The sequence below is a fragment of the Acomys minous genome (assembly GCF_964271855.1).
Source record: "Acomys minous genome assembly, chromosome: 5".
Classification (NCBI taxonomy): domain Eukaryota; kingdom Metazoa; phylum Chordata; class Mammalia; order Rodentia; family Muridae; genus Acomys; species Acomys minous.
Window position 1 is genome coordinate 21,389,552 of NC_140494.1, and position 11,837 is coordinate 21,401,388.

At 43.9% G+C, this 11,837-nt stretch overlaps 1 long non-coding RNA gene across 1 annotated transcript; it reads right to left on the minus strand.

Moving 5' to 3' along the window:
- Positions 1–727: 727 nt before the first annotated feature.
- LOC311597645 lies at positions 728–10,563 on the minus strand. The gene is made up of 4 exons (XR_014779297.1): positions 10,386–10,563; positions 9,955–10,220; positions 3,418–3,499; positions 728–1,323 (listed from the first exon to the last, which is right to left on the minus strand). It is a non-coding gene; the product is annotated as an uncharacterized lncRNA (long non-coding RNA).
- Between the last annotated feature and the right edge of the window lie 1,274 nt (positions 10,564–11,837).

Below are 11,837 nucleotides of genomic sequence, written 5' to 3' on the forward strand. Positions count from 1 at the left end.
ACAATCTTTTCCTTTTAATTTTTGTTTCGTTTTTACTTTAACTATTTTTTCCATTCTTATAATAAAATTGACAAAATTATACATATACTTGTTTAAAGCATACATGATGCTTTGATGCATGTGTGCACAGTGAAATGATTACAGCAACAAGCTAATTAGCACAACTGTCACCTCACGTAGCTCCCGTGTTCATGTGTGCGCTCTCTTACTGGATTCAAGTCAGCCGGCTGCTGCTGCTGCTGTTGCTGTTGGGCTGCCCAGCACAACACTGGCTGTGATTGCCCTACTGTGTGGCAGCGCTCTAGTGTCTCCATTCCACCACCTGAGGCTCTGCACTGTTTGACCAACACTACCCCTTTGCCAACCCTCTCTCCTTCCGTCCTCGGGAGCCACCAATCCTGCGTTTTCTGGGAGTTGACCTCCTTGCGTTTCAAATATGAGCTTATGTACTGTCTGTTGTTCTGTGCCTGACTTTTCACGTAGATGTCCTCTGGCTTCATCCAGCTTTGTGCCAGTGACCGAATTTTCTTTTCTGTTTTAAGACGAGATGAGATTCATTTCCGCCGCTCCATCCCATTTAGGTCTGGAACTTGCTGTGTGTCCTAGGCAGCTTCCTGAGGACAGAGATTCCAGGCATTGCTATAGTGACCAGCACACACTCTCTCTCTCTCTCTCTCTCTCTCTCTCTCTCTCTCTCTCTCTCTCTCTCTCTCTCTCTCTCTTCTCAACTCTCCTAATGCTGCAGCCCTTTAATCCAGTTCTTCAGTTAGTAGTGACCCTCAACCACAAAATTATTTTCGTTGCTACTTTATAAATGTAATTTTGCTCCCGATACAAATCATAATGTAAATATCTGTGTTTTCCAATGGTTTAGGTGACCTTTGAGGGGCTCGTTTGACCTACAAAGGGGTCGTGATCCACAAGTTGAGAACCGCTGCTCTAGATGAAGATTTGTTAATTTTGTTTATTTTTCAGAAGAAAGCAAGCAGCTGCACTTGGTTTCAGCTGTCCCTGCCCGGCTCTTCAGATACCGGGCTCATCATTTCTTTGTCCTGTGGCAGCAAATTTTAGTCGTTGACTTTTCATTTCTCTGGCTTTTCTCTACTGTGAAGGATCGACTGACAGACAGCACCATTTTATGTCCCATTTATATCCATCCTAGATCCAAAGTCTTAGTTTCTGTTTTCAAATCTTCCAGTGATGCCTTGGGGGTTCTTCGCTGTGAGGATGTTTGAGAACCTGCTTCGCCATCTTATCAGGCCCCAGGTGATCTGTAGCTCAGACTCTTCGGTGAAGTCTATCTTTATGACAAGAACATACATCCTAGGTGTAACAGATAAGTTAGGATTCTATAGAAAGATTAGGACACCTTTCTAAAGTAATGCTACCACACTCCTAGGTGATTAGCCCCGATTTTCAGTGTCTACTGATACAAACCCACAGCCCTGTTGGAGATGCAGGAGTCAATACAGCATCCTATAGAACTGCCTGTCTAGTATAGGCATAAGATTATTGTGTAGTTTAATTTCTGATTTCCTGATTAAATGTTGTATAAACTCTGCTGCCCAATTGTCCCCATGAATGTCAATAAAGCAGCTTACAGCCAATCAATGAGCAAGGTAGAGAATAGGGCTGGACTTCCTGCCAGCCAGGGGAGGAGGAGTTAGGAGATGAAGCAGGGGATTGAGCCACAGGATTCAGCCTCGGGTAGAGGTCCAAGAAAGAAACATCAGGAAGAAGGAGCTGGAGCCGAGGAAAGCTATGAAGTGCAAGTATTGCTGGGATGTTTGCTGGGAGTAAGTCGAAATAACATGGAGGGTTAAGAATAGACTTAAATTGCTCAAGACTGTGTTATAAAGCTAATTTTTAAACAAATACAAAAGTTGTATTATTTGTGTGATATCTGGTCATAAGCTGAGAGAAACAACCACTGTTTTATAAAAATAATGTCAACAATCTAGTGGACTGGATCTCACATGTTCAAATGGACATGGTGTGGCTCTTAAAGATTGTATCAAAAATACGGAAGGGTGATTTGTGTCAAGTTTAAAACTTTTATGTTGTAGCCAATCAGAGTATGCTGACTGGTGTGTTGGGATAAGAACCATTTTGAAGCTGGAGGCGATCACTGCTCTCCTCACCTCTGGCTAAATGGAGGCTGTCAATTCCCATTGTCTGCCAAGTTTCCCATCCGTAGCCACCCACCCTGCCTCAGCCCAGAGAGGAGCCTGCACAACAAGCCATAGAAGCCAGCCTTCCTTCCCTCAGCGTCCCCTCACTGTCTTAGCTTGCAGCCACAAAGGGCCTAAACCTCCTTCCCTCCATCGTCTCCTTCTGCACAAATTGATTCTTTGTGACGAGGCTAAGTGAGTCCCCGGACCTGAACAGTCCCTTGGATTACATATCGCTGGGTTTCTTCTGTCTGTATACATTGCTCATATCAACAGAGGGATATGATGTACACATAATGCATATACACACACCTACTACTTATAAAAACATACGTGTGAAATAAAAGTATTAAAACAAGGTATGAAAGTTGTGTGTGTGTGCGTGTGTGTGTGTGTGTGTGTGTGTGTGTGTGTGTGTGTTGCTGAGGACTGAACTTAGGCCCTTCTGTAGGTAGGTAAGTACTCTACTGCTAGGCCACACCCTCAGCCCTAATTGGCTGTTTTAATAAGAAGGGCTATGCTCTCCAGAAATCTTTCCAGTGACAAGAAACAGTTTTTATAGCAATAGCATTTTATTGTTTAAAAAGGAATGATCTAAACACAGGCGCAGAGCAGTTAACCTTTAGAAGATCTCGGGCAGGTATATGCTATCACATATGCTCAAGGCTTATGTTGGAAATAAAACATAAGATTAAGCCTAGGAAGGATATTTAATTCAGTTCCCATATGTTTAATAGAGATTTGATGCAGATATAATCTCTTCAAATTGGGTTTATTCATTACTTAGGGTTTTGTTTTAGATTAGGAGAGTCTAGAAGAAGTGCTAGTTGAATATATAATTTTTTATTTTTGGCGGTACTAGGGTTTGGTACTAGGCCTCCCATGTGCTAATAAACAAAGCCTACCATTGAGCTCCACTCTCTCAGTGTTCCCTTGCCCCTAGTTTGGTGCATCCTGGAGCCACACCCTGCAGATACAATGTATCCTCTCACCTCGCTAGGTCTGACTTCCCCTGCAGCCCACACTAACATTGTTTCCTTTCCTGATTCTGTAGGATCTTACGGGAGACTTAATCTTAACAAAGTGTTCATGTACACCAATACATTTTCTTGCTAAGTTGGATATTTTAGAAACTGTGTAAGACCGCCACACCTTAAATATTTAATACTTATTAAATATTTTATTACAAATGTTGATTTTTTTTTTTGGTCAAATTGGAGAGTATATTACCATGAAAACTACTTACTGAGACAATTGCAGCTGGCTTAGTGCGTTGAGACATCTGCTGCCAGGTGGCTGATAGTCTGAGTTCGATTCTTAGGGCTCTCCTGGTAGAAGGAAAGAATTGACTTTTGTAAGCAGTCCTCTGATCTACATAAACACATTGTGGTAATCCCCACACCCATGGACATAAAATTCTTCTAATAATACAAAGGAAAAAAGAAAAGGAGGAAAGAGAAAAAAGAAAAAGAAAGGAAAGAAAGGAAAAGAATTATACAATTGTCCAGCTAAATAGCGGAGATAGCCAGGAATCTGGCTTTATTTCTCAACACAGGTAGCTCTCTGTAACAAACAGAGGGGGAGCGTTAAATATGCAAATCCTTCCAAACAGAAGGCTGATTGCTACAGATTCCCTGGCCTTGCCACTTCCCATTGTCCGTTGTCTTGCTAGTGTGTTTACTCTATTTCAAGCCAGTAAGAACATCTAGACTGATGGCTTCCTCCGCTGCAAAACTCTCAGAAGATAACAGAACAGCCTGTGGACCCTGATTTATAACAGCAGTCCGTCACATCAGAAGTTGAAAACAATGAAGTAGAAAAATGCCATCAGTGCACTATAGCTCAGCCAGGAGTAGCTGAAGAGCACTCACGGCTGGCACTCTTTCTCTCCTGGTCAGCACAGGTTGTAGTGGAAGTTAAGTTAGGTAAACATGTTTTTGTTTTAATCCCAGGTGTGGGATTTTAAATTTGTCCACAGCTGATAATTACCTCGTGTAGGACCATGGTCTTTGCCAGCTGGAGTTGGTTGAATTCTGAGGACTCTGAAGGGGTATAAAAAAAAAATAGAGCCTAAAGGGAGCCGAGGTTTGGATGAAACTAATGAAGGCCTACCTGCTGCATTTGCTGCCGACAACTGAGACTGGCACTGTTCCCAAAAGAACCCGATGACCCTACTGAACCGGAAGAAGTAAAGAGGTCTTCCTCCCCTGTTTTCCTCTTTCTAACCTTCTTTCTCTCCTACCTAGGGTTGGGGTGATTGGAAGGGAAGTAAAGGTGTTTAAGAACCCTAAATGAAGTAGGTTTGTGAAAAATCCAAGCCTAAAATGGGTTGTGACTTTGTTGTCCCCCGGTGACATGACAGAGAGTCTTGTGTCACATATGGCTGGCCTAGGAAAGGCTCAAATGCAAACCTGGAAGAATGATTTCTACTCAAAGCTCATTTTTACACCATTGTAACATAAAACAACAACAACAACAAAACCTCTAAGTCTAACTATAAAAGTCTGGGAACATCTGTATGGAGATTTTGGAACACTGAAATGTATATAACCAAAGAAAGGTTTCCATATTTCCCACAATTTTAGAACAATAAAAAAGCAACATTAACACTCTAAATGTGAAACACATCCTCTCCGGTCTCCTTTAAACTGGGTCACAACCCAACCAGATGTAGCCTAGATTATTTAGAAACTGTAGTTATAATGGAATTAGTGCACCATAGCCAAAATCAGATTGTAACAATGTGCCAAAAACAAAACAAACAAACAAACAAACAAACAAACCAGTCTTTCAGTTTCTCTGGGGCAGTTACAAAACAGCAATTAAGCATACTAACTACTTTAGTTATTTAGATTGTTTTTTATCCAAAATCTTTACTAAACTTTACTATGAAACTTTACCAAGAAAGAAAAAAAAAAGGAAAGTATGAAAATTTTTGCCATGCTTTAGTTTCATATATTAGATCAAGTAATGCTCTTGTGTTTCTTTCTTTCTTTCTTTTTAAATTGAACACTAAAACGGCATTTCTGAGAGGCTTTTGTTCTTACTTCCTGTGTCAGCTAGCTTCCACTATGTAACAAACCGTCTTCCAGCTTAGTGTCCTCAAAACCCAAGCGTTTCTATAACACATGAGCTCAGCACTTGGGACTGATCTCAGCTGGGGATTTCTCCTGTGGCAATTGAGTCCACTCAGGGCTCGGTGGCTAGCTTCTTAGACACACTGGGAGCTTGTAGGTGTTGGGGGCTCCATTAGAACAGTTCGTCCCTCAGCTGCAACCACGCTCCCTAGTCTCTCAGTTTCTAGGAGACAGTTCTAGGATCTCCCACTGGGAAGAGTTCCCAGGAGATCAAGAGAGCAGGCACGTATGTACAAATGGCTTTCATGGATCTACTTGTGTGGCATTTGCTAACGCTCTATTGGAAAGTCAACTCGAATGGCTAAGTTCTGATTGTTGGTGAAGAAGTAAGCCTATTTTCCTGTGGCTAAGCCAAAAGGCGTTTAACAAGGTAGCTGCTAACAAGGTAGCAGCTGCAGGGAGGCAAAGAATGTATGGCCATTTTAACCATCTATTCATTCTCTAGAAGATTTATGTCAGAGGGCAGGTGAGGTGGCTCACAAGATAAAGGCACTGGCCACAAGCCTGGCAACCTGAGCTCTGTCTCTGGCACCCACATGGTGTAAGGAGAGAGCCAACCCCTGCTTCTTGTCTTCTGACCTCCACTGACACACCGTGGCATGCATGCCCACAGACAGACACACAGACACAGAACAAACAGACCTCTACTGACACACCGTGGCATGTGTGCCCACACACAGACACACAGACACAGAACAAACAGGCCTCCACTGACACACCGTGGCATGCATGCCTACACACAGACACAGAACAAACAATACCTAACTAAAACTTTCAGTAAGATTACCGTTGCATTGAGATGGATGGAATATTTCTTGCCACAGTGCACCACCAAGCTCTCATCCATGTTGGTTGTTTTGTTGCTGTTTGTTTGCTTTTAAATTGTGCTAGCAGAACTCTGGGTGAGAACAATTACTGCGTTGTCTTCCCAAAACCCCTCAGAAATGTGAACACAACAAAACTTCTTAGAGCTGTGCCAACTTAAACAGCGTGACATCTCCAAGGTGACACAAAAAAAATTTTAATACTACGAACTATTTTTTCTAACAAATAGTGTATCTTCTTAGGTGATAAGATTTCCTGTTGGGTTAAAAAACATTCAGTGTATTGAACTACAACTGTACTCGTGGAAGGGTGAAGAAATAGGAGGGAAATTTAAGGAGTCTTCTTAGTCAGTGTAGACAAATCATTTAACCTTCTGAATGCTGTATCTTTGTATCACAGATAATGTTGAGGAAAAGAAACCCTCCATATGTCTTTCAGTAATAAAATTATGGATTCTCTTTATAGGGATATATCTGTGGCCAAAAATGCAAATGTAATGAATGGAAACACCAAATTTGTAGGTAGAATCTTAATTATGAGAAAACCCATTCTGTATCTGACTGGCTGTGGCAAAAGTCAGCTGCTTCTTTTTTGACGACACATCCTGTATTGATGTAGATCAGTTCTATTTAAAATTTAGAAAGAATAGATCTGAAATTGTTTTAATAAAAATATTTTTAAAGACTTTATATTAAATTACAATGACAACAACAACAACTGCCAAGCCATCCTGGCTGTGGCTCAGACACTCTCTCTCTCTCTCTCTCTCTCTCTCTCTCTCCTTCTCCCTCTTTCTCTCTGTCTCTCTCCATAGTCCTGGCTGTCCTGGAGCTCTCTGTGTACACCAGGCTGTCTGTAAATCCACAGAGCTCCACCTGCCTCTGCCTCTCAAGTGGTGAGATTGAAGGAGGCGTGCACCACCATACCCAGCCCAGCTATGTCTATCTCAATGCCAGAAAACTACCTACAAAGGAGCAGATGTGCCAGCATGCTGAAGTCTGGGCACGTTCTTAGCACCTTGACACCCCCACCTCATTTTGTTTTTATGTGTTGTCATCCTCTGGAGAGACAGAATTCAGAGGAGGTATCATGTATGTTTGAGGCGAGCCACTCACTAGTGAGCATTTATTTAACAAATGAGAGCATTGGTGCCAGGCTTGGCAGCTGTGTTCTCGCTTGGGGATCTAGCATGTTCTGTTTGCTTCACTAGATATTCTTGCTTAAAAAAATAAAGTGCTCTTAGAAGAATGCTGGCAAAAGGATATTTTATTAAGATCCAGTGGAATATGGGAATAAATTATACTCGAGCTTATCTTTTGTTCTGGATGGTTCTGGAAGTGGCTTGGTTTGTGTTTTACCACTGAGCAACAGTCCCAGCTCTTGACTGTTTTTGAGACAGGGTCTTGTTACATAGCCAAGTCTGGAAATGAATTCGTTACTCTCCTGCCTTGATGGGGGGGGGGGGAATTACAAGGCATATATCATCATGCCCAGCTATACTAGTAGTTTCTACTGTTACAAGTGGCAGTGACAATTATTGAAAAGAAATCTCACATGTGCATAAAAACGAGAGGCCATGCAGCACACTGGGAAGGGGACAGGACTCTGAATAGGTCATCCTTAATCATTTTATGCTGTAAGTTCATCTACAGAGTAACAGAGTATAAGTTACAGAGCCTGTGCTTTATCATCTTGCAGCCAAGAAATTCTGAATTTTTTGAGAGAATAGTGCTCCGTCCGGCATGGTTCCAGGGACAGTCCTGACTACAGTGCCTAGGGAATAAGGAAAATATAAATGCATACAGACAGACGGACAGACAAAAAGCTGCGGTGAAGTGGACAGGGCTTTCTGCTGGTGAGACTACAGCCTCTCCTGCAAGCTCAGTGTATTATTGTTGCTTGTTTGTCTTTACTTTAAGACAGGGTTTCCTTGTGTAGCCCTAGCTGTCCTGAAACTCTCTAGCAGACCAGGGTGGCCTCAGATTCACAGAGATCCACTTGCCTCTGCCTCCTGAGTGCTGGGATTAAAGGCGTGCGCCACCACTGCCTCGATGGCTGTGCTTATTATATAGATTGAATAGGAAAGTGGGCTTATTACACACAGATGAACAAGGAGGCAGGGTTTACGGTGTACAGCTGGGTCAAGGAGATAGACTTAGCCAATCTCAAAGTAGGAACAGTCTGTGTGGAACGGACACTCTAGGCGGTGGGTATGCGAGGCAGAAGCCTCTGCTGGCCATTCGTTTTTGCACTATCAACATCCACACACAGACCAGAAGGCAGCGCTCTGCCATTTGCCTCCGAGCCTCTCCATGGGGAGAAACGGCTGCCATTCCTCCATGACTCTGAGGCTCTGGGGTCCTCCCATGGCTGTGCCCTCGTCAATAATACATTCGCTCGGGACACACCCTGTTCTCCATAGCACTGGTCATTCTGAGTCCTTTCCCTTCTCTCTCTGATCTCCTAGCTGCTCATAGTGCCATCGGCCACTTCTTCCTTCCTGAAACCATCTATTTCTTCTTCTTACATCCAGCATTGGGCTTTACTGACTTCTGTTTCCACTTCTCGGATCCTTTTCTCAAGCCCCACCTTCACTTAACTCGCAAGCGTCACTTTTCCTCTGTTGCTGTGATACAACACCCTGACCAAGAGCAGCTGGAGGAAAGAAAGTGTTTGTTTGGCTTCCAGGTTGCAGTCTGTCACTGAGGGAAGCCAAGGCAGGAGCTCAAGGAAGCTGCTTGAAGCAACAACCGCAGAGGAGTGTTGCTTACCAGACCAGCTTGCTTCTGGGCCCACTCACTTTCAGTTACCTTTCTTATACAGCCCAGGCCCACCTGTCTTATGTATACAAATCTCATTATAGATGGTTGTGAGCCACCATGTGGTTGCTGGGAATTGAACTCATGACCTTTGGAAGAGCAGTCAGTGCTCTTAACCTCTGAGCCATCTCTCCAGCCCATCCACCTGTCTTAAGGATGATGCCACGCACAGTGGACTGGGTCCTCCTGTGCCAAATAGCAATAAAAAAAATGCTCCACTGGGCAATCTGATGGAGGCAATGCTCCACTGGCCAGTCTGATGGAGGCAATGCTCCACTGGCCAGTCTGATGGAGGCAATGCTCCACTGGCCAGTCTGATGGAGGCAATGCTCCACAGGCCAGTCTGGTGGAGGCAATCCTCCACAGGCCAATCTGATGGAAGCGAATCCTCAGCCAAGTCCCTTTTTCCCAGCCACGTCAAACTGAAAACCAAGATTAGCCACCATTCCTGGTCTCAGTTAATAAACCCAACACGAGATTCCTTTTATTTGACTTTAATTTTGAGACAGGGTTTCTCTGTGTAACCCTGGCTGGCCTGGAACTTGCTCTGTAGACCAGGCTAAACTCAATTTCAGAGATATGCCTGTTCCTCCAGCGTGCCGTTCAAGGTGTGTGCCACGATGCCTAGCCAAAAAAATCAATGGGGTCTATCTTTTAAATACTAAATTACTGTCCTTCCTCTGTTCCAGATCACAAAAGGTATTAACAGTCCTTTTATCACCTGGAATCTCTGTTCTGCATAGGTGCAATGTCCTCTTATTGCTTTTCCCTCAAGTAAGTGACTTGGGGTGGGGGAGCTTTGCAGACCCCGAGAAAAACTTACACCACACTGAGCTATATCCCTATCCTCAAAGGTGACTTTTTTTTCCACCATGGAACGAAAGTATATTAACCATAGGAGGGAGGGCTTTTTTTATTATTATTAATAAAAGCACAGGAGACAGAGCGTCTTCTGAAAATAACAAAATAGGAAGTGTGATCACTCATCAAATAAATATTTACCGAGGAGCTGCTTTGTGCCAGGAGCTAGAAATACCACGGTGAGCACGGATGGAGGTCGGCTTTCCCTCTGCTTCTATCTTTAGGGCAGTCAGTGTACGGACAGGGAGAAAACGATCGTAGGCAACCAATCACGCAAATACACGGGCAATCCCAGCTGTGACACATGCTGGGAAGGAGTTCCCGGGACAAGCCTGTAACAGTGTGATTTTTCTCCAGGCAGGAAGCTTGCGAAAGTTCTTCTGAAGAATATTATCTCCAGCCGAAATCTAAAAGACGATGTAGCAGACCAAGGGCTAAAATTGTTTCGGTTATTTCTGCCTTTTTATAAAGTCGTGCAGCAGCTCCTCCCCTCAGAAATATCTAGTCCCCGCCCCTTTCCATCGATCCCTCCCCCCCCCCCCCGCCCCCGCCCAGAAGCATCTGTTCCATACCTCTTTCCGTCCGCGCTGACTCTAGCACGTATTTTAGTCAATAGGCTGTGGAAGATGTAACACCGAGTTCATTGCTGAACTACGGCTATAATAAACGCTGATGAGTCACTCTCCGACATTTGCCTGTGTTATATATAAAAGCTGGGCTAGGCTGAAGAAAGATGAGACGCACAGGCGGCTTGCCCCCACCCTGACACCTAACTAACAGCCACATAACCAACCACCAGACATCAGCCAGGCCACAGCTGCTCTGCTAAGTGAACAAGCCCACCCCTCAGAGCAGCCCAGCCTGGCTTGGCGCATCCACGCCACCCCCACTGACCATAGGTCTCTGAGTTGTAATCAATGTCTATTGATTTTACGAGACAAAGGTTTGCAATTGGTTGGCTGATAACAAACGCGAGGGGATTAACTAAGCATGTGCAAACCCGTAGGTCAGGAAGAGGCTGTGGTGGGTCCCTATGCAGATGGATCTTCAAAGATGCTTGTGGAAACTCTGTAAGCAGAGTTTGAGGAAGGCAAACCTTGTAGGGCACTTTTCGTTTTGTTTTGTTTTTGTTTTGGTTTTGGTTTTGGTTTTTTTGCGACAGAGTTTCTCTGTGTAGCCTTGGCTGTCTTGGACTCACTTTGTAGACTGGGCTGGCCTCAAACTCACAGCCATCCACCTGTCTCTGCCTCCCAAGTGCTGGGATGAAAGGCATGCCGTCACCACACCCTTAAATGTACGTGGTGCTGAGAATTGAATTTAGGGTTTCGTATTCACTATTCTCAGACCTGGAACATGTTACATACTTAAGTCTTATTAACTTTTTTTTTTTTTTTTACTGTTGTGGTTCTGGGAGGCAAACCTAGGCTCTCACCCTAAGCAAGCATCTACTACAGACCCACATCTACCAGCTGAGCCCTGAAGTACCAGCCTTTACTTTAAAAGCAGTGGGAGTCCAAGCAAGAATCTCAGGAAGGAAGGACGCAGAATTAGATTTAGACTTTAAACATTTTCGGAGATACGAAACACAAATCCAGTGGGGCCAGAAGAGACGGAGCGGCACAGGGTTGGTCGGAGAGGGGTGGGGGCATTGCAGTGCTCAGGAAGAGAGAAGCCTCAGGACACCAACTAGGGTAATGACAGCAGAGATCACTGTCCAACCCCAGGGAGCTTCTCTATCGGTTCACTCGATGGCTTATGACAGTGGGAAGCCTAGAGTGCCCAGAATCCATGCTAGGCCGCGGGAATGGAGAGATCTGAGGAATTTTTAAAAGGCAGATTGGATGTATCCATGCTTAATAGGATCCTGGGAAAGATGTGGTCAAGGATCATAACAAAGGTTGCTGCCAGCCAGTTTGCAAAAAACCACATAAATAAACGCATTTTAAAATCTTTTAAAAAACACGATTGAGTGCTATTCGTAAATATTTTAGGGTAATTTGGACCATATTATTTTTTTTTACTTT